The sequence below is a fragment of the Micrasema longulum genome, unplaced genomic scaffold, assembly GCF_059751315.1.
Source record: "Micrasema longulum isolate JH-2025_06_02 unplaced genomic scaffold, ASM5975131v1 h1tg000588l, whole genome shotgun sequence".
Taxonomy (NCBI): Eukaryota; Metazoa; Arthropoda; class Insecta; order Trichoptera; family Brachycentridae; genus Micrasema; species Micrasema longulum.
Window position 1 is genome coordinate 569178 of NW_028277784.1, and position 23419 is coordinate 592596.

The 23419-nt window shown below is 33.0% G+C and overlaps 2 long non-coding RNA genes across 2 annotated transcripts; one reads left to right on the plus strand and one right to left on the minus strand.

Annotated features, from left to right (window-relative positions):
• The first annotated feature begins 6534 nt into the window (after window positions 1-6534).
• Window positions 6535-10885, plus strand: LOC148280369 (uncharacterized). Its single transcript, XR_015822626.1, has 3 exons — window positions 6535-7216; window positions 8827-8947; window positions 9985-10885. It is a non-coding gene; the product is annotated as an uncharacterized LOC148280369 (long non-coding RNA).
• A 3551-nt stretch (window positions 10886-14436) lies between these two features.
• LOC148280370 (uncharacterized) lies at window positions 14437-15366 on the minus strand. The gene is made up of 3 exons (XR_015822631.1): window positions 15324-15366; window positions 14677-14910; window positions 14437-14606 (listed from the first exon to the last, which is right to left on the minus strand). It is a non-coding gene; the product is annotated as an uncharacterized LOC148280370 (long non-coding RNA).
• Between the last annotated feature and the right edge of the window lie 8053 nt (window positions 15367-23419).

Genomic DNA, 23419 nt, shown 5'->3' on the forward strand with positions numbered 1-23419 from the left:
AAGATAAAATAAATTTTGTAAACAGTGGGTAGATATATTTAAAATTAGGAAGGTTTTACTTGTAGATAATTTTAAATTGAACTAAAAGGTGTCTTAGATAATATTCAATTTGTCAGTTTACATGCTTTATTTTTGGTTATTAACTGTTAACAACAGTATTTGCTTAATTCAAGGATATTGAGGAAAAAAGTTTACTTCTGTCCGACTTTCTTTTTTTACTAATATAAGATGAAATAAATTTTGTGAACAGTGGGTAGAAATATTTAAAATTAGGAAGGTTTTACTTGTTGATAATTTTAAATTGAACTAAAAGGTGTCTTAGATAATATTCAATTTGTCAGTTTACATGCTTTATTTTTGGTTATTAACTGTTAACAACAGTATTTGCTTAATTCAAGGATATTGAGAAAAAAAGTTTACTTCTGTCCGACTTTCTTTTTTTACTAATATAAGATGAAATAAATTTTGTGAACAGTGGGTAGAAATATTTAAAATTAGGAAGGTTTTACTTGTTGATAATTTTAAATTGAACTAAAAGGTGTCTTAGATAATATTCAATTTGTCAGTTTACATGCTTTATTTTTGGTTATTAACTGTTAACAACAGTATTTGCTTAATTCAAGGATATTGAGGAAAAAAGTTTACTTCTGTCCGACTTTCTTTTTTTACTAATATAAGATGAAATAAATTTTGTGAACAGTGGGTAGAAATATTTAAAATTAGGAAGGTTTTACTTGTTGATAATTTTAAATTGAACTAAAAGGTGTCTTAGATAATATTCAATTTGTCAGTTTACATGCTTTATTTTTGGTTATTAACTGTTAACAACAGTATTTGCTTAATTCAAGGATATTGAGGAAAAAAGTTTACTTCTGTCCGACTTTCTTTTTTTACTAATATAAGATGAAATAAATTTTGTGAACAGTGGGTAGAAATATTTAAAATTAGGAAGGTTTTACTTGTCGATAATTTTAAATTGAACTAAAAGGTGTCTTAGATAATATTCAATTTGTCAGTTTACATGCTTTATTTTTGGTTACTAACCGTCAAAAACAGTATTTTGTTAATTTTAGGATATTAAAGAAATAGTTTACTTCTGTCTGACTTTCATTTTTAATAATATAACATATTTACAGCTTAACACCATTTATAACTAGATATTTACGTATAATTTTAAATACATGTTTATTGGGTGGGGGGAGGAGAGTTAGAATATGAATAGAGAATGGGATATTAATATCAGAGAGGTCGGATAGGAAATCAGGATAACAATCATTTATGGGATATCCAGCAAAAACATGGTTTAAATCTTCCTCATCAGGCTGACGTTCGCAAATGGAAGAGACCCGGACACGGATTCTGAACAGATGAGAACCATTGCATCAGTGCCCAATGCGCATTCTGCATATAGAGGATGTCTCAAACTTGTTCAGAATCACTTAGGAAAACCAAGGCTATTCTGTTACATTTGTCTTCAGTTGGAAAAGATGTCTACCCAATATTCTTGCCATGTGCGAAGTTGCTTCTCCTTCGTCATAACGAGAAGATCACCCAGTGGTAGTAAATTACTGTAGGCAGGATCCCTGGAGTGGACCGCCTCCTTTGCTAATGCGCCCACTTTTTCGTTCCCTGGAATACCACAGTGGCTAGGGATCCAGGACATAACAATACTCTTATTGGACGCCCCCGATAAAGAAAGAAGAAATCAAGTTTCCACGTAGAGCTCGTCCTCGGGATAAGAGGATGGAGGGGATTTGATTTTTTGTAAGGCACTCTAGGAATCTGACAGGATTAGGAACTTGCTTTATTGTGAGCCTAAGGCGTACTTGACAGCTTCTCGGATTGCGATACATTCTGCGGTAAATACAGATGCATTCTTGTGCAATTTGTACAATCTTTGAAAGTTGCTGTCTTTCCAATATATAGCTGCAAAAGTATGGGTTGGCGAATCTGACCGAGATCCATCAGTGTAGATAATTTTCCAGTCTATCCATCTTGACGACCGAATACGGTTGAATGTACACCAGGGCGAATGTAGGTGGCTTTCGGCTCTGAATGTGAGTTCGATAAATTAATAAAAATTCGGGCATAAATAGAAGCTGGGAACCGATAAAGGGGAAGAAAGTCTTTACGATAAATGCTAGATTCGAAAGATTTGTAAAAATGAAAACTGTTTACTAGTAAAGGGGGTGGTTTATGAAACCAAAAAGATAAGGATGTCACGCACTCGAAGAGAAACTGCACCTTTTTGGGGAGCAGGTTGTTTTTTGGACAGAGCATTTTAGGATAAATCTATCTGCCAAGTATTGTCTTCTCATACCGAGTGGGGGATCACAAGCTTCTACTTGTAAAGCGTTAATTGGAGATGACTTTGTGGCTCCGATGACTAGTCTCAGACTTTGGGATTGGATCCGGTTAAGTCTTTGGAGATTATTTTTTGAACACGATTCTGTAAGGAACGAGGCATAATCGACATGGCTCCGGATATATGCAGTATAAAAAAGTCTATAAAAGGGTGGCTCCCCCCACCATACCCGCGAGACTGCTCTTAACATATTTAATCCGGCTTTACACTTGTTTACTATATGATTTATGTATGAGTTACATGTGATATAAGTATCCAGAATTACTCCTAAGAGTATTACTACTAAGAACTTAAACTGGGTCGTAAAAGGTACTATCTCGTCTACGTGTTGAATTTTTATGGCTGGGATTTTTGCTGTCTACAGAAGGTTACGGTATTTTACCAGTCGATAGATCCAAGCCACGTTCCACTAACAGATTCCTGAGATTTCTCATACCTAAATTTAGAATATTTTCTAGATTGTTTGGGTCCTTCCCATATGCATACATGATGAAGTCGTAAGCGTACAGAAGCTGATAAGTATCTCCATTTAACTCTTTCTGTGATGCATCCCGGTCTCCGCCTTCCCCCAGGGGATAGGCCACTTTGGCAATATCTATGGCTGGATATGAGGTTGACTACTATAGGGTAATGATCACTACCAATAGTGTCTCCCTTAATTGACCATTGCACTGATGGTGCCATTGCAACGCTGGAGATGGTAAGATCCACTGCACTAGGTCACTGATTTGGAAGCTGAAGGCGTGTCGCGGAGCTATCATTAAGGACACTCGTATTCAGATAATCCAAGAGATAAACAATATCTCTTCCCAACCTGTCACATGTCAGAGCACCCCACAGGGCATGGTGAGCATTAGTCACCAAGGATGAGGAACGGAGGGGTCAATTTTTGTAACAAAGATAAAAGTATCGACCTTGAGGGTTTGTTGGTTGGGGAGATATACATGGAAAGGATAGTCAAGTCATCACCCTTTGCAGCTGTTACTTGGAAGGGACAGCCATCAGTCTTGACATTGATCGAAGGGAGTTTTTGATGAGGAGGGCAGAGCCACCCTTCCCATCATCACGATCATTCGCAGACAGTGGAATCCCTGGAATCTAATAGTAGATCCCGGTACCATCCACGTCTCCGGAATGGCCGCAATTGAGATAGATTCTTCTTGCAATGTATGCAAGAAGTCTTCTTTTTTATTCGAGATGCTATGGCTGTTCCACTGCAAAATCCTCACCTGAGGAGCCACGGTGGTGGTTAAGTAGGGAGGTTATATGTAGGAATTGATGGGCGACGTTGGACGGTATTTGTGGGTTATTTCGAAGGAGCGATACTAAGATACCTACTCAATATGGTAGAAATAATTGTATTGTTCGATGTTGGGACTGTGCTAGGAAAAGCACTCCCATTAGAACCCGATGGAAGTTGTCCATTCGGGAAATACAGAAGTGAAGGTCATGATGAGGCACATTGGGTTTGGAAGGTGGTTTTTTTTTTTTTTTTACCTCGGCTTCCTCTACTGTTTTTTTTTAGGGGGGAGGGTTGAATAACAACATTGACATTCGGTTTTGTCGTTTTAGAGACGATTTCTGCATAAGAAATTGTTGCTTTTCCGAACATTTTGAAAGCTTCTTATATGAAATGCTTCTGTTAGCCATCGTGTGTTTTATGTTTTGTTGCCTTTTAAGCTCAGGGAGCAGCTTGCTGGTGGCAGAGTGGTCACCAGAACAATCGAGGCATTTTACATCTTCTGCCGCCACCGTGCAGGATTCCCCATTGTGTGAGGAGCCACACTTGTAACGCGCACAAGGGATCTACAGACAGTCTTCGTATGTCCGTACTTATACATTTAAAACACTGAATAGTCTGAAACACATAGAGAACTACGGAGAGGGACACATTGAAGATGAAAATATGGGAAGGTAGAGATTTTAAGTCGAAGGCCAAAACCTCCGCGCGGGAGGGTTTTCATTCGACTACGTCACCATTACTCGGTACTTATACATTTAAAACACTGAATAGTCTGAAACACTTAGAGAACTACGGAGAGGGACACATTGAAGATGAAAATATGGGAAGGTAGAGATTTTAAGTCGAAGGCCAAAACCACCGCGCGGGAGGGTTTTCATTCGACTACGTCACCATTACTCGATCGTCGATTCAGTCGTCGAGTCTTGATTACTTTTCCGAATCCATGAGGTACCTCTGCATTCTCCACAATGTCTTGTTAGGACCAGTGCGAAGGGATGCCTTTGGTAACACCCTGTTTAGTTACTTGGAAAGTCAGAATGAAAACATTACAATTATCCTTCTTAGCTATTTCTGATTTTACAAACACATTGGCTTCGTTTGCCGTCTTAAACTCTACAGAAATACGGTTACGGCCGACGGACTTTATTCCGATCCAACAGTCCGAATATTGTTTCTATGAAGAAATCGACCGAAGTCAATATCGTAAAAGTTGGTTTGGGTGACGCCGTCCACTTGTACTTTTGTTACATGTATGATAAATGGAGCACGATCCATTCCATTGTACATACGGGACCTTATTGCGTTTGCCTGGCATAAAATAAATACAATTAAATTTTTTAAAAATGAAGACTTCAAATGTGCCGTGTTGATTTTTACCGCTGTGTGAAATGCGCCGTATTTCCAAGTACGATTTATGACTGGATTAAAGTATTCCTAACGCAGGTATATGATACATTTTTTTGTTTCATTTACTGAGAGATACAATAAGATAAAAAAACATTTAATAATAGCGAACGGTTATGCTGCGGTAGCAATTCCAGTGAATTCGGGTTCGGGTACCTAAATGTAGTTTAATCTCGGTGCTGATTAATGGTAAATAGTAAATTCAGTATTTTGGTGTACGCATTTAAAATATAATATCATGCATATAAAACATGGATTAAAAAGACAAAATAATAATTAAAACATGTTATTTTTTTTATTATTTAAAAAAATAAATTATTCCAGTGCAGAGCCAATTCTACCATATAAACATGAACATAATTATAAATATAAGCAAAAATATAACAATAAACATAAATATAACAATAAACATAAATATAAACATAAACATAAATATAAACATAAAATAAAATTTTATATTGCAGCACTTATGGTGGTCTTAACATATCGCGCCATCGCTCGAACAACGGTAAATGGATCCGCCCTGCAGTGGCTTGGAGAATTTCGTTATTAAAGTTTTTCAGGCGTTCCCATAGGCTCCAGGCTCTTTGGCGAAGTAGGGCAGCGAAAGTGTTTATTCGTCCAGCTGTAAACATTTCAGAGGCACTGCAGTACCTAGGCAATCCGAATAATTGTCTGTATGAGTTGTTATACGTGATCCTTAATTTATTCCACGCTCCTTGCGTATAGTTGTCCCAAAGTTCCGCTGTATACATGGACGTCAAATACGAAGTAAATATGATTTTCTTCACTTCGTTACTGCATTGAAAGAAGTGTCTCGCTAGCATAGAGGCCCTGACATTAATGGCTCTTCTCTGTCTCTCTATGTCCTGATCGTCTTTACAATTATCAGTCAGTATGTGCCCTACATATTTGACTTTTGCAGTTACCGTCAAATGCTTTACTCAAATCCAGAAAGCATGCGTATGTATTCGTTTTTCTTGATTTATAGTAGGCCACTGTTTGTTTTAAGGCAAATATTGCCATGTCTGTTGACAAAGCTGATTTAAATCCGAATTGGTTTCCGCAAGTATTTAATTTCTCCAAAATAATTCTTAACACCAATTTTTCGAAGATTCTGGATATCATGGTTGTTAGTGATATTGGCCTGTAGTTTTGTTTTTCCGACAAGTTTACCTGCCCAGATTTAACTAAAGGTATCACCAATGTTTTTGTCATATCTCTCGGTAGGTGTGTATGTTTTAGTATCGCCGTAAAAAGAACACAAAGATATTGTGATATGTTTGAGCCTACGTATATGTTCTATTTTGATACCGTCGTGTCCAGCAGTTTTTCCTGGTGAAATTTGTTTTATGGCAACATCAATGTCTTTACTATTGATTGCAGCGAGGCTACCAAATTTAGCTGACAGATAAAACGAGTCTGGTTTTGTATTATCTTTACAGACTGAAGTTTCAGAGATAATTCTCTGAATAAACCGGTTATAATTCCATCACCAGCAGTGGTATTCTGATCACTCTCGACACCCACGAGATGATCTCGACTTTCGGACGAGAATATAACGTGGTGTAATTTAGGGATTTTTATTTTTTGAACGCGGTTAAACTTGGTTTTCTATATGGCAATTCTGATGATTACATGTCAAATTACGTAAATGAATTCGAACACATAAAACCAAAAATAATGATTTTCAATAGAAACATTATTGTGACCTTAAGAATGACCCAAAATACTCAATTATGTTGAATTTACCAAACCTCAATCGTTATTTCTCGTTATTTAGACGGTTTTATAATTGACGTTTCATAGTTCGATATCTAACCGCAAGAGCGTGAGTGTCGAAAATGAGAAAATATACTCGTGCGCATGCGTCACTGACGAGATGAATATACCTATTACAAAATATAACGCTTTTGCTATCCTGATGAAAATTTATAACGTTTGCCATGTGGGGTATTTATTTTTTCTACACGTCAAACTGTACTTTTTATATTGCAACAATGCAAAACATAAACAAACATACAGTGACAGTTCAACTACTTTTGTAAATGATAAGTATGCCCCGGATCTACATGTCCTTAGGGATTTTGTTTATTTTTATAGAACCTCTGTGAAATACTTACTGTACTCTATAGAAACTTGCGTACGAACCACAGCGTCCCTAAATGTACATCTTGCGCGACAACGGGAATCCTCATTTGAAGGTATGTTTATCTAATTCGGTATTTTAATCAAACTTATATATTGTGTACGGTTTAAACCTACCTTACGAGTTTTTTCTCAAGTTGTTAATCATTATAATATTTATAAATTGTAAAAGGTTAAGAATAAGCTAGTGTTAGTAAAAAATAAACAAACCACCAAGCCGTTTTCCCCGGGACAGCCAGAGGATATACAACACACATGCGTTTGCAGTCATACAAAATCTCATGCATGTGTGCTGATTTTTCCAACTTTTGAAGTATTACCATGTCCGCAAGTGGTACTGCAATACCGCTACTGCGAACTGTTAGTTTTAATTGTTGATATTCGTAATGTAAATAATTATCATGTATGTAAATACTTATCGTTTCAGCGGTATTTTTGTTTGGTTAAAATCGCAAGTAATATATTAACAGCATTTATGTTCCCCTTTATTTTTTTTTTGATAATTAGGCTTCCCGCCCACTAGGCAGCCCGGCTGCCGCAGTCAAAATTTTGCACAGCTAGTTAAAGCAGCCAGCCTGAAGGCCAGTCCAAATAAAATGGATGTGGAAGATGTTTTTGTTTACATTTTATCTCGTAAGAAACGCAAACCAAAAAGAAGATATTGAATTCATCCTTTACTTGAAAGGGTTCATTTCAAAATTATTTTATGGATCTTCTGTATCGAAAGTCATTGCAAATTCGTTTCATAAAATACTTCTGGCGGTTACAACAAGTGCGCGGAGACTGAGGCTGTCACATACATTTGCTTTGTCTCGTTCTGGCTGCAGGCAGCCAGTTGGCTGCCGTGCACGTCAAACGCGTTCTAATGGCTGCCGCAGCCAGGAATTCTTGGCTGCCTAGTGTGCGGTATCTAATAAGCCGTCATATGTAGTATTAGCTGCCGCAGCCAGGCTGCCTAGTGGGAGGAGAGCCTTACAACGTATTGCCGTACCGCCCGTACCACTGATGAGATCCTTCTCAAACAATTTGTTGGGTTCGGTCATGCCATCTCTTTCTTGGTCTTCTTTGTTCATTAGTCTTCCTCATAATTAATATTTATTTTATTAGTGGTTTAGTGGTGGTATTTCAATTTTATTTATTCATATATATGTACATTACAAAATAGAACATCTTAATTCACACATATAGAAATAATGAAAATAAAAAGGTAAAATTAGGTATTTATAAATATAACACAGGTATACATAATATCCAGAAAATAATATGTTAAAAAAGGAAGAGAATCTTGTAACGACAAACTCCCTCAGAGACGTGAAAAATTACAAATGTTTATTAAGAAACAATGAAAGACAATTGGACATGCATACACATAAGATATTTAATTTTGCTAAACCCATCACCCTTTATAATAGCTCACAGCATGTGTTATAAAAAGGATACAATATTATTAAGGTTATTGTAATATAATATAATTTATGTTATGAATAGTGGTGTTTAAATATACCTTTGTACTAAAACAAATATTATATCAATATTAATAATAATAGTAGTAATTAGTAAGCTCTATAAATGTCTAGACTTTTAATGATATTATCTTCTAAAAAAAATCTCATTCTCTTTTAGAACATCTGTAAATAATTTAACCTTTATAAGTGTATTTTTTCAGATTTTATTAAACCAGTAAAGCGGATCCTTCGAAGGGACGATATCGATTGGCTATTTAAATTTATGCTGTAATGGAATATATAGATATCAAAATATAGGATATATTCGTCATCTGCTTGGAGGTGGGACACGTTGTTTATTAAGTAATTCAAGTTTTTTTTGCACTCTTGAAAATTCTCATTTTAAATTGTAATTTACTAAAAAATGAAAGATAAGTGGTACTTAAATTCACAAATCTGAAATAATCAGTAGCAAGATTCGTCGCTACACCTTTATGACTGATATCTTTATTATAAAGATAAATCTAAATAAAAAAGGATACAATACTTCAGTTATTATTATATAAATTGTAATATATATATTTTTATAGTTAAGATACCAGTCTGGGTATTAAAGATGTTGTAAAAACAATGAAATATCACTACCTACACAGTTATTATACATTTGTATATTTAAATATCAATCATAATTTATTTCTATATTAAACTATTTATTAGATTTGCTTTAAATAATACCCAATTTGTTATTTTTTCAAATGTTTTTTTATTACCAAACAGATTAAGAGCCAAAGTACATAAGAATTTTTTTAAAATAAAGTAAGTACTATTAAAATATCTTGTATTAGTTTAAAATTCATATTATATTAAATATTTTCTCTACAGCTCACGTTGGCATGTCCTAACAAAAGGAAATTTGTCACCATATGGAAAATACAAAGTTATACCATTACATATGACACCGCTTATATCATTTTGAATATTTAGAATTAATCAGCTTACACATATTTGAATTGCAATATCATAATCACAATACCTACAGACAACTTTAAAAATATTACCTTTACTGCATAATAATTTGCTCTGAGAAATAAAACATATAAATCACAAAATATAGCCTTCAAAGTTTTCTTTTTAAAAGGTTTAACAATATGCGGAATAATTAAGGTGTTTGATTCTTGTGTGTACTGATGAACTTTTGTACAATATACAAAAATATGTATATTGGCAGGTTTATTGCAATACCTGATGAATAACTTCCAACTTACCTAAATAAGATATATTTTACTATTTTAAGTGCTTATTTCAGTATGTCATTTTGTACTAAATGTAATTAAAAATGTATTGTAAATTATATAATTTTTTGTTTTTTTTATTTTTAGCAAAGAGGAAATATCAAATGTTGCAATTTGGTGTCAATTTTTAACACCTTTATGATCATCTGAGAAAATGGGAGTAAATATGTGGCAGAGCAGAAAAGCGGACTACAGAAATGAGTCTACAACAACTACATCAAACACTCAAACCTTTTCTCACAAATGTAGAGCATTAGCTAAATTCTAGTTAGTTTTTTGTAGTTTTTTTTATTATTTTATACCTAAAAACTTATAAACTACAGTGCAAGTACTGTTATTGAAAAAATATTTTGGTGTTTTAGTTTCCTTTTCACACGTAATTAAAACATATTCGTATCTCACACATAAATATTTAAACACATATTCTAAATATAAGGAACCTTAATGTGATCACTTTCACAGGGAGAAATAAGGGCTCTGGCCAAGAATTGTATTTACTTTAGTTTTAGTTAGTTAGTTTTACGAAAATAGTACATTTGAAATTATTTTTATTTATATTACCTTTTGTTACAAGAAAATGTATTCTCACATCCTCTCAACGCGTTTGCTTATCATGCAAGAGGTCTCAGGTTCAGTTCCTGACATGGTAGACATGAAATATTTATTTTAAAAGGTGATTTTACAGTACAATATTTCATAGTCCCTTGACTGGCACCCCAAGCGTACGATTGATCATTTTTTCTTTAAGTAACAAAAAGATCAAGATACGCTGCGATTGGTGTACCAATGCAGTGCCCTATGCAATTAGGTGCGGAATTGAAATGATGATGATGATTACCTGCATTTATTTATTCTACGGTATAAAAATTCACTATATATTTTTTTAAAAGAGATTTGTGTTCTTATGATTTACTTAAACATTTAATTTTGAGGGCCATTTTCGACGAGTTGTAAATAACTCTCTATTAGAAAATAGGAATCAAGTTGGGATGGAAAGGGATTCTAACCACGGACCTTTGAGCCGTGAGTCCATGACGATAGTCATAGGACCACAACCCGATTTAACTCAATTGATTCACAGTTTACATATTAATGTAATGATTTTTTTTAGGCTGTTGCCGTGTTATGCCATAATAATAAGCATAGGGGAAAAAATCTAGTGAAATTAAAATAACAATATTAAAGTCCAAATAAAATGTTAAATACACATAAAAATTATAAAAAGTTACAAAAATTAAATTTAGTCAATTAAAAAAAAGTTTTTTTTTAACTTTATTAACTATTTGTGCATGTTGTATTCACATTTAATTCATGAAAAATTTCTAAACATAACAAATTGTGATATTATACCAATTTATTGTATTGTTCATTATTTGTAAGCCATAAAAAATAAAATAAAAACAATCTTTTTTTTTTTATAGTAAAAGAAATATTTGCATTCTTATGATTTACCCAAATATTTAATTTTGAGGGCCATTTTCAACGAGTTGTAAATAACTCACTATTAAAAAATGGAATCGAGTTGGGGTAGAGTGGGATTCGAACCACGGACCTTTGGTCCGTGAGTCCGAGGCACTAGCCACAGGACCACAACCCGATTAAATGTTAATATGCATATTCAACATAACATTTAAAAAAAAAATAATACAGACTTTATGGATATGGTACCATAGTGAAAATAAATAAAACAATGTTATGAGTACGTCCAAATACTTGCGGACTGGCTGGATTTCCTCCCTAGGGAGAAATAATTTAATAAAATTCAATTTGTTGCAACAGAGAGGGAAAACATTTTTGAGAAGGGAATATGGAAGTCTAGGCATTTACAGAGCTTATGACCTGTCATTCATATCATCCGGCTGAAATCACCTACTAGGCAACACCTAAAAAAACAATTTTCCAATTCTTATACTTCTTCTTTTACCAGTTAGTTAATTCAACAATGTTTTGAGTATGTCCAAATTTTGCGGACTGGCTGGATTTCCTACCTAGGGAGTTATTCCAATCTAAATTTGTTGCTGGATGTGTGTGAAAGTGGCCGCTTAAACCAGCCAATGACAGGTCATAAGCCCTGTAAATGCCTATACTTCCATATTCTCTTCTCAAAAATGTTTTCCCTCTCTGTTGCAACAAATTTAGAATAAATTTTTTAAATATATTATGCTCTATTATTCCTTTATGGCAACCAACAATGAACTCAAATTCTGGGAAACATAATATTGCATACCCTTTGTCCGTGTCCAAGCTGACAAAGGAAACAGACCTGTTTGAAAAATGAAAGCAGAGCCCTGGACAAGCGTTTTCGGCTTTACGGCAACTCTTATGTAAATTCTGGAAAAAGAAATTGGGTAGAGATATGTCTGCCTCGTAGGGTAGTAGTCGGAGCGTTTGCCGACCGTGCTTGAGGTCCCAAGTTCGATTCCTGGCAGGATCAACAGAAAATATTTATTCTTAACGTTCACTGCAATGTTTCAGTCCCTGGAATAGCACCTGAAGTGTAAGATTGATCACCTTACCTTCATGTAACCGATGATGAAATATGCTGCATTTGATGCGCCAATGCAGTGCCCTATGCACCACATGGTGCGGATAGGGAAATGATGAGATACCTTACACAACCTTAATGAAAATAATTAGTGACTTTATTTTTTGGTTTGACACCTTTAAATAATTGAGAATGTAGGAAGAATAAGTATATTTCAACGATATGGGATCAAACAAACAGATCTTGCACTGGTTCATTTTGTACTTACACATTCAGAGATTGTGACAGCCAATCTGAAATAAGGATTTAAAATTTAAATGCATTTTGATTTGATATTTAAACCTTACAGCTTCAATTATAATTTGAGCAAAAAATGTTCTTGCATGTAATGATTCATTATGTTATCAGTATACAGACATATAATTACAGTATTACTAACCATTAGAGCGACATCTTGTCCCAAGCATTGAAATACAGTAGACTTTCGCACATAATTGGTTCCTGAAAATGTGTGCGAATGTTGAATGTTCGAAAGTCGAGGGATGTAAAAAATATGTATTTTTTAATTAAGTTAATGAGGTGTTTAAGTGCTTTCAGGTGATTCTTTATAAATTTTTCAAGAGTTAGTTAAATACTTTCATATTTTTTGTTTTCTTGATAAAGAGTTCTATATAATAACATGCTGTATTTAATTTTCAAAATAGATAAGGCTTCATTAGACATTAACATTCAAGTAGACTGTTCGTACAACGATTTTTCCAAAGCGTTTGATAAGGTAGATCACCAACTTTTGCTTCTGAAACTTCAGAGGATTGGCTTTAGCGACATTCTTCTGAAGCTATTCACAAATTATCTTACAGATCGTAAGCAATATGTGTCATATGGACTGTATCAATCTGAAACATTTAATACCTCTTCAGGGGTTCCTCAAGGATCTAATTTGGGACCATTGTTATTTTTAATCTTTATAAATGATATTGGTAAAGTCATAAAATTTTGTAATTTTCTCTTATTTGCTGACGACCTAAAAATTTTTTGTGAAATACTGACTTCTTCAGATTGTATTAAACTTCAGTGTGACATTCAAAATATAATTCAATGGAGCAAACAAAACAAATTGTTCTTCAATGTTTCCAAATGTTTTGTAATGGCATACACAAGAGCATCCAAAACAATATACTATCGTTATCTCATGGACGGAGTAAGACTTGAAAGGTTTCAACGTCCAGAGATCTCGGGGTGTTGTTTGATGCTCAGTTATCTTTTAATCTTCATATAGTTAATCTATGTAATGACTCCCTTAAAATGCTTGGTTTTGTTCTTAGAAATGCCAAGATCTTTTCTAACACTCAGATTTTGAGGACATTGTATAATTCCTTGGTAAGAAGTCGTTTGGAGTTTAGTTCCATTATTTGGTCGCCACATGAGACTCGATACTCTTTGATGGTGGAGAGAGTGCAGAAAAAATTTCTGCGCTATCTGTACATTAAAGAGTGTGGATATTATCCTTGGCTCTTCCCAACTGACTTTTTACTGGGAATGCTAGGCTATCAGTCATTATGGAGGAGGAGGGACGTTCATTTGGGTGTTCACTTTTTCCAGGTGATCGGTGGTCGCATACATAACTCAGAAATTCTGATGGATGTAGGTCTGTTCGTACCTGATAACTATCTTCGACAAAGACAGCATCGATTGTTTTACCTACCGCGATGCAGAACCAACCTGCCAATGGTTATGCCGGTTGGTAGGGCAATCTTGCTACTTAATCGCATCGCCTCGGATGTCGACATATTTCACGACAGTGGGCCTTCCTTTAGGAAAGCACTTTCTAACATTTAATTTTTCTTTTTACATTTTGTTATATTATTTTAATAACATAATTATCTACTGTAATTTGTGATCTATTATTGTATTTAGAATGAATTGGGTCTTTTTCTGTAATGTTCTAAATATCTGAATAAATAAATGAAAATGAAAATGAAAATGAAATGAAAAATTCATATTTTTTACTGTCAAAGACAATTTTATCAACTTTTTCCTTACATTAACTGTGTATTTCATTTACCAGTTGTTGCAATTAAGCAGTCATTTGACAGAGGTTCTGAGTGATATTCAATTTACTCGTTAACATCTTCATTGTTGAAGTCCTATACTATATCATCTGTGATAGTTTCCAGAGTTTCTTCAAAATTCATCATTTGCGGGCATAATTGTTTACAGGAACCTTTCATTTTTTACTTTTTTATTTTAGCCCACAAGTATCCAATATTGCTTATTGCGTTCCATATAGGAACCTTTCATTTTTTACTTTTTTATTTCAGCCCACAAGTATCCAATATTGCTTATTGCGTTCCATATATTATAATTCTACTGAAATTGTCTTAATGTAGGCACACCTTCCCTGTCAGTTTCCTTAATGACCTGATTCATTATTTTCCTCATAACATATTATCTTAACATAGTTATCACTAGTTAACCGAGGGAGCACCTGCATGGAAGCGAAGAATGTTTGCATTATTGATAAAAATCTGTAAAAAACATAATTTATTTAAATGCCTGAAATAGTGAATTACGCAAAAGTAGAAAGTACAAAAGCCGACGGCCGACCGTATGTCTTTGGGAATACTAAACAATCAATCAATGCATCGTCTTGTCATTCAATTAGCTTCAATATGGCAATCTTTAGGAACCTTTATAGCATGATTAAGATGCATTAAATGTGTATCCCGAGTTCCCTTTGATAATGTATGTATATATATAAATTAATAATTAATATAAATTAGAAACGAATTTAGTGTTGAAATATAATCAACACCGACTGACATACTCGAACTGTGCCAGATCTAGATCGAGGAAAAAAGACCTCAAATCGATCTGACTAATATTTTGACAGTATATTACGTGTTTAAATTGATTAAACTTATTAATTGCGAGTACTTACCTGTATTAACTCCGTTATTTTTGACAAAGACTAAAAATGTCCCAACAAATTAAAAAAAACTTACGAACCTCCAATTTATGAGCACAAATGGATTTGTCGTAATTTGTATAATGGCGTCTTTTGAGTTTTTACAGATGACGCAATATATTTAATTGCCAATTTAGTAGCTCACAATAAAAAATAAACATACATTTTTAAAAACGAAACATCTCGCGGGTCGCATGTTTGACGTTTGCCAGATTTACAAGGTTAATTTACAAGAGAGTGGTTCAGAATACCACCCCAGGGGTGGTATTCTGAACCACTCTCGTGGGCCTCTCTACCTCGTTAAAATCATTTTGGTATCCTGAACGAATCTCGTAATAGGTATCGTTAAAACCACGCATGCGCACAGCATACGAATAAACTAACCTTGTAAATCTGGCAAACGTCAAACATGCGACCCGCGAGATGTTTTGTTTTTAAAAATGTATGTTTATTTTTTATTGTGAGCTACTAAATTGGCAATTAAATATATTGCGTCACCTGTAAAAACTCAAAAGACGCCATTATACAAATTACGACAAATCCATTTGTGCTCATAAATTGAAGGTTCGTAAGTTTTTTTTAATTTGTCGGGACATTTTTAGTCTTTGTCAAAAATAACGGAGTTAATACAGGTAAGTACTCGTAATGAATACATTTGATCAATTTAAACACGTAATATACTGCCAAAATATTAGTCAGATCGATTTGAGGTCTTTTTTCCTCGATCTAGATCTGGCACAGTTTGAGTATGTCAGTCGGTGTTGATTATATTTTAACACTAAATTCTTTTCTAATTTATAATTATTATTAATTTATATATACATACATTATCACAGGGAACTCGGGATACACATTTAATGCATCTTAATCATGCTATAAAGGTTCCTAAAGATTGCCATATTGAAGCTAATTGAATGACAAGACGATGCATTGATTGATTATTTAGTATTCCCAAAGACATACGGTCCGCCGTCGGCTTTTGTACTTTCTACTTTTGCGTAATTCACTATTTCAGACATTTAAATAAATTATGTTTTTTACAGATTTTTATCAATAATGCAAACATTCTTCGCTTCCATGCAGGTGCTCCCTCGGTTAACTAGTGATAACTATGTTAAGATAATATGTTATGAGGAAAATAATGAATCAGGTCATTAAGGAAACTGACAGGGAAGGTTTGCCTACATTAAGACAATTTCAGTAGAATTATAATATATGGAACGCAATAAGCAATATTGGATACTTGTGGGCTGAAATAAAAAAGTAAAAAATGAAAGGTTCCTGTAAACAATTATGCCCGCAAATAATGAATTTTGAAGAAACTCTGGAAACTATCTCAGATGATATAGTATAGGACTTCAACAATGAAGATGTTAACGAGTTAATTGAATATCACTCAGAACCTCTGTCAAATGACAGCTTAATCGCAACAACTGGTAAATGAAATACACAGTTAATGTAAGGAAAAAGCTGATAAAATTGTCTTTGACAGTAAAAAATATGAATGAAGCCTTATCTATTTTGAAAATTAAATACAGCATGTTATTATATTTAACTCTTTATCAAGAAAACAAAAAATATGGAAGTATTTAATTAACGCTTGAAAAATTTATAAAGAATCACCTGAAAGCACTTAAACACCTCATTAACTTAATTAAAAAATACATATTTTTACATCCCTCGACTTTCGAACATTCAACATTCGCACACATTTTCAGGAACCAATTATGTGCGAAAGTCTACTGTATTTCAATGCTTGGGACAAGATGTCGCTCTAATGGTTAGTAATACTGTAATTATATGTCTGTATACTGATAACATAATGAATCATTACATGCAAGAACATTTTTTGCTCAAATTATAATTGAAGCTGTAAGGTTTAAATATCAAATCAAAATGCATATAAATTTAAAATCCTTATTTCAGATTTGCTGTCACAATCTCTGAATGTGTAAGTACAAAATGAACCAGTGCAAGATCTGTTTGTTTGATCCCATATTATTGAAATATATTTATTCTTCCTACATTCTCAATTATTTAAAGGTGTCAAACCAAAAAATAAAGTCACTAATTATTTTCATTAAGGTTGTGTAAGGTATCTCATCATTTCCTATCCGCACCATGTGGTGCATAGGGCACTGCATTGGTGCATCAAATGCAGCATATTTCATCATCGGTTACATGAAGGTAAGGTGATCAATCTTACACTTCAGGTGCTATTCCAGGACTGAAACATTGCAGTGAACGTTAAGAATAAATATTTTCTGTTGATCCTGCCAGGAATCGAACTTGGGACCTCAAGCACGGTCGGCAAACGCTCCGACTACTACCCTACGAGGCAGACATATCTCTACCCAATTTCCTTTTCCAGAATTTACATAAGAGTTGCCGTAAAGCCGAAAACGCTCGTCCAGGGTTCTGCTTTCATTTTTCAAACAAAACTGTTTCCTTTGTCAGCTTGGACATGGACAAAGGGTATGCAATATTATGTTTCCCAGAATTTGAGTTCATTGTTGGTTGCCATAAAGGAATAATAGAGCATAATATATTTAAAAAATTTATTCTAAATTTGTTGCAACAGAGAGGGAAAACATTTTTGAGAAGAGAATATGGAAGTATAGGCATTTACAGGGCTTATGACCTGTCATTGGCTGGTTTAAGCGGCCACTTTACTTATTGTGTAACATTCACCATTCTGCCTATGTTTAAATATCCAAATTTCCTCAACTCTTCCATCTGTTGACTTTTGTGAAGTAAAAGAGCTGAAACCTTTATCATGTGGGTGAGATTCATCCATCCAGCAACAAATTTAGATTGGAATAACTCCCTAGGTAGGAAATCCAGCCAGTCCGCAAAATTTGGACATACTCAAAACATTGTTGAATTAACTAACTGGTAAAAGAAGAAGTATAAGAATTGGAAAATTGTTTTTTTAGGTGTTGCCTAGTAGGTGATTTCAGACGGATGATATGAATGACAGGTCATAAGCTCTGTAAATGCCTAGACTTCCATATTCCCTTCTCAAAAATGTTTTCCCTCTCTGTTGCAACAAATTGAATTTTATTAAATTATTTCTCCCTAGGAAGGAAATCCAGCCAGTCCGCAAGTATTTGGACGTACTCATAACATTGTTTTATTTATTTTCACTATGGTACCATATCCATAAAGTCTGTATTTTTTTTTTAAAATGTTATGTTGAATATGCATATTAACATTTAAGATTGTTTTTATTTTATTTTTTATGGCTTACAAATAATGAACAATACAATAAATTGGTATAATATCACAATTTGTTATGTTTAGAAATTTTTCATGAATTAAATGTGAACACAACATGCACAAATAATTAATAAAGTAAAAAAAAAAAACTTTTTTTTAATCGACTAAATTTAATTTTTGTAACTTTTTATAATTTTTATGTGTATTTAACAGTTTTTTTGGACTTTAATATTGTTATTTTAATTTCACTAGATTTTTTCCCCTATGCTTATTATTATGGCATAAACGGCAACAGCCTAAAAAAATCAGTACATTAATATGTAAACTGTGAATCAATTGAGTTAAATCGGGTTGTGGTCCTATGACTATCGCCATGGACTCACGGCTCAAAGGTCCGTGGTTAGAATCCCATTCCATCCCAACTTGATTCCTATTTTCTAATAGAGAGTTATTTACAACTCGTCGAAAATGGCCCTCAAAATTAAATGTTTAATTAAGTAAATCATAAGAACACAAATCTCTTTTAAAAAAATATATAGTGAATTTTTATACCGTAGAATAAATAAATGCAGGAAATCATCATCATCATTTCAATTCCGCACCTAATTGCATAGGGCACTGCATTGGTACACCAATCGCAGCGTATCTTGATCTTTTTGTTACTTAAAGAAAAGATGATCAATCGTACGCTTGGGGTGCCAGTCAAGGGACTATGAAATATTGTACTGTAAAATCACCTTTTAAAATAAATATTTCATGTCTACCATGTCAGGAACTGAACCTGAAACCTCTTGCATGATAAGCAAACGCGTTGAGAGGATGTGAGAATACATTTTCTTGTAACAAAAGGTAATATAAATAAAAATAATTTCAAATGTACTGTTTTCGTAAAACTAACTAACGAAAACTAAAGTAAATACAATTCTTGGCCAGAGCCCTTATTTCTCCCTTATATTCCTTATATTTGAAATATGTGTTTAAATATTTATGTGTGAGATATGACTATATTTTAATTACGTGTGAAAAGGAAACTAAACACCAAAATATTTTTTCAATAACAGTACTTGCACTGTAGTTTATAAGTTTTTAGGTATAAAATAATAAAAAAGAACTACAAAAAACTAACTAGAATTTAGCTAATGCTCTACATTTGTGAGAAAAGGTTTGAGTGTTTGATGTAGTTGTTGTAGACTCATTTCTGTAGTCCCGCTTTTCTGCTCTGCCACATATTTACTCCCATTTTCTCAGATGATCATAAAGGTGTTAATAATTGACACCGAATTGCAACATTTGATATTTCCTCTTTGCTAAAAATAAAAAAAACAAAAAATTATATAATTTACAATACATTTTTAATTACATTTATATTTAGTACAAAATGACATACTAAAATAAGCACTAAAAATAGTAAAATATATCTTATTTAGGTTAGTTGGAAGTTATTCATCAGGTATTGCAATAAACCTGCCAATATACATATTTTTGTATATTGTACTAAAGTTCATCGGTACACGCAAAAATCAAACACCTTAATTATTCCGCATATTGTTAAACCTTTTAAAAAGAAAACTTTGAAGGCTATATTTTGTGATTTATGTGTTTTATTTCTCAGAGCAAATTATTATGCAGTAAAGGTAATATTTTTTAAGTTGTCTGTAGGTATTGTGATTATGATATTGCAATTCAAATATGTGTAAGCTGATTAATTCTAAATATTCAAAATGATATAAGCGATGTCATATGTAATGGTATAACTTTGTATTTTCCATATGGTGACAAAGTTCCTTTTGTTAGGACATGCCAACGTGAGCTGTAGAGAAAATATTTAATATAATATTAATTTTAAACTAATACAAGATATTTTAATAGTACTAACTTTATTTTTAAAAAATTCTTATGTACTTTGGCTCTTAATCTGTTTGGTAATAAAAAAACATTTGAAAAAATAACAAATTGGGTATTATTTAAAGCAAATCTAATAAATAGTTTAATATGGAAATAAATGATGATTGATATTTAAATATACAAATGTATAATAACTGTGTAGGTAGTGATATTTCATTGTTTTTACAACATCTTTAATACCCAGACTGGTATCTTAACTATAAAAATATATATATTACAATTTATATAATAATAACTGAAGTATTGTATCCTTTTTTATTTAGATTTATCTTTATAATAAAGATATCAGTCATAAAGGTGTAGCGACGAATCTTGCTACTGATTATTTCAGATTTGTGAATTTAAGTACCACTTATCTTTCATTTTTTAGTAAATTACAATTTAAAATGAGAATTTTCAAGAGTGCAAAAAAAACTTGAATTACTTAATAAACAACGTGTCCCACCTTCAAGCAGATGACGAATATATCCTATAGTTTGATATCCATATATTCCATTACAGCATAAATTAAAATAGCCAATCGATATCGTCCCTTCGAAGGATCCGCTTTCCTGGTTTAATATAATCTGAAAAAATACACTTATAAAGGTTAAATTATTTACAGATGTTCTAAAAGAGAATGAGATTTTTTTTAGAAGATAATATCATTAAAGTCTAGACATTTATAGAGCTTACTATTTACTACTATTATTATTAATATTGATATAATATTTGTTTTAGTACAAAGGTATATTTAAACACCACTATTCATAACATAAATTATATTATATTACAATAACCTTAATAATATTGTATCCTTTTTATAACACATGCTATGAGCTATTATAAAGGTGATGGGGTTTAGCAAAATTAAATATCTTATGTGTATGCATGTCCAATTGTCTTTCATTGTTTCTTAATAAACATTTGTAATTTTTCACGTCTCTGAGGGAGTTTGTCGTTACAAGATTCTCTTACTTTTTTAAAATATTATTTTCTGGATATTATGTATACCTGTGGTTATTTTTATAAATAACCTAATTTTACCTTTTTATTTTCATTATTTCTATATGTGTGAATTAAGATGTTCTATATGAATAAATCAAATTGAAATACCACCACTAAACCACTAATAATAGCCAAGAATTCCTGGCTGCGGCAGCCATTAGAACGCGTTTGACGTGCACTGCAGCCAGAACGAGACAAAGCAAATGTATGTGACTGCCTCAGTCTCCACGCACTTGTCGTAGCAGCCAGAAGTATTTTATGAAACGAATTTGCAATGACTTTCGATACAGAAGATCCATAAAATAATTTTGAAATGAACCCTTTCAAGTAAAGGATGAATTCAATATCTTCTTTTTGGTTTGCGTTTCTTACGAGATAAAATGTAAACAAAAACATCTTCCACATCCATTTTATTTGGACTGGCCGTCAGGCTGGCTGCTTTAACTGGCTGCACAAAATTTTGACTGCGGCAGCCAGTCTGCCTAGTGGGCGGGAAGCCTAATTATCAAAAAAAAAATTAAATGGGAACATAAAAGCTGTTAATATATACTTGCGATTTTAACCAAACAAAAATACCGCTGAAACGATATGTATTTACATACATAATAATTATTTACATTACGAATATCAACATTAAAACTAACAGTTCGCAGTAGCGGTATTGCAGTACCACTGCGGATATGGTAATACTTCAAAAGTTGAAAAAATCAGCACACATGCATGAGATTTTGTATGACTGCAAACGCATGTGTGTTGTATATCCTCTGGCCGTCCCGGGGAAAACGGCTTGGTGGTTTGTTTATTTTTTACTAACACTAGCTTATTCTTAACCTTTTACAATTTATAAATATTATAATGATTAACAACTTGAGAAAAAACTCGTAAGGTAGGTTAAACCGTACACAATATATAAGTTTGATTAAATACCGAATTAGATAAACATACCTTCAAATGATGATTCCTGTTGTCGCGCAAGATGTACATTAAGGGACGCTGTGGTTCGTATGCAAGTTTCTATAGAGTACAGTAGGTGTTTCACAGAGGTTCTATAAAAATAAACAAAATCCCTGAGGACATGTAGATCCGGGGCATACTATCAATTACAAAAGTAGTTGAACTGTCACTGTATGTTTGTTTATGTTTTGCATTGTTGCAAATATAAAAAGTACAGTTTGGCGTGTAGAAAAAATAAATACCCCACATGGCAAACGTTATAAATTTTCATCAGGATAGCAAAAGCGTTATATTTTGTAATGGGTATATTCATCTCGTCAGTGACGCATGCGCACGAATAATTTTTTCTCATTTTCGCCACTCACGCTTTTGCGGTTAGATATCGAACTATGAAACGTCAATTATAAAACCGTCTAAATAACGAGAAATAACGATTGAGGTTTGGTAAATTCAACATAATTAAGTATTTTGGGTCATTCTTAAGGTCACAATAATGTTTCTATTGAGAATCATTATTTTTGGTTTTATGTGTTCGAATTCATTTACGTAATTTGACATGTAATCATCAGAATTGCCATATAGAATACCAAGTTTAACCGCGTTCAAAAAATAAAAATCCCTAAATTACACCACGTTATATTCTCGTCCGAAAGTCGAGATCATCTCGTGGGTGTCGAGAGTGATCAGAATACCACTGCTGGGGTGGTATTCTCAACTCAAAAGACGCCATTATACAAATTACGACAAATCCATTTGTGCTCATAAATTGGAGGTTCGTAAGTTTTTTTTAATTTGTTGGGACATTTTAGTCTTTGTCAAAAATAACGGAGTTAATACAGGTAAGTACTCGTAATTAATACATTTAATCAATTTAAACACGTAATATACTGTCAAAATATTAGTCAGATCGATTTGAGGTCTTTTTTCCTCGATCTAGATCTGGCACAGTTCGAGTATGTCAGTCGGTGTTGATTATATTTCAACACTAAATTCGTTTCTAATTT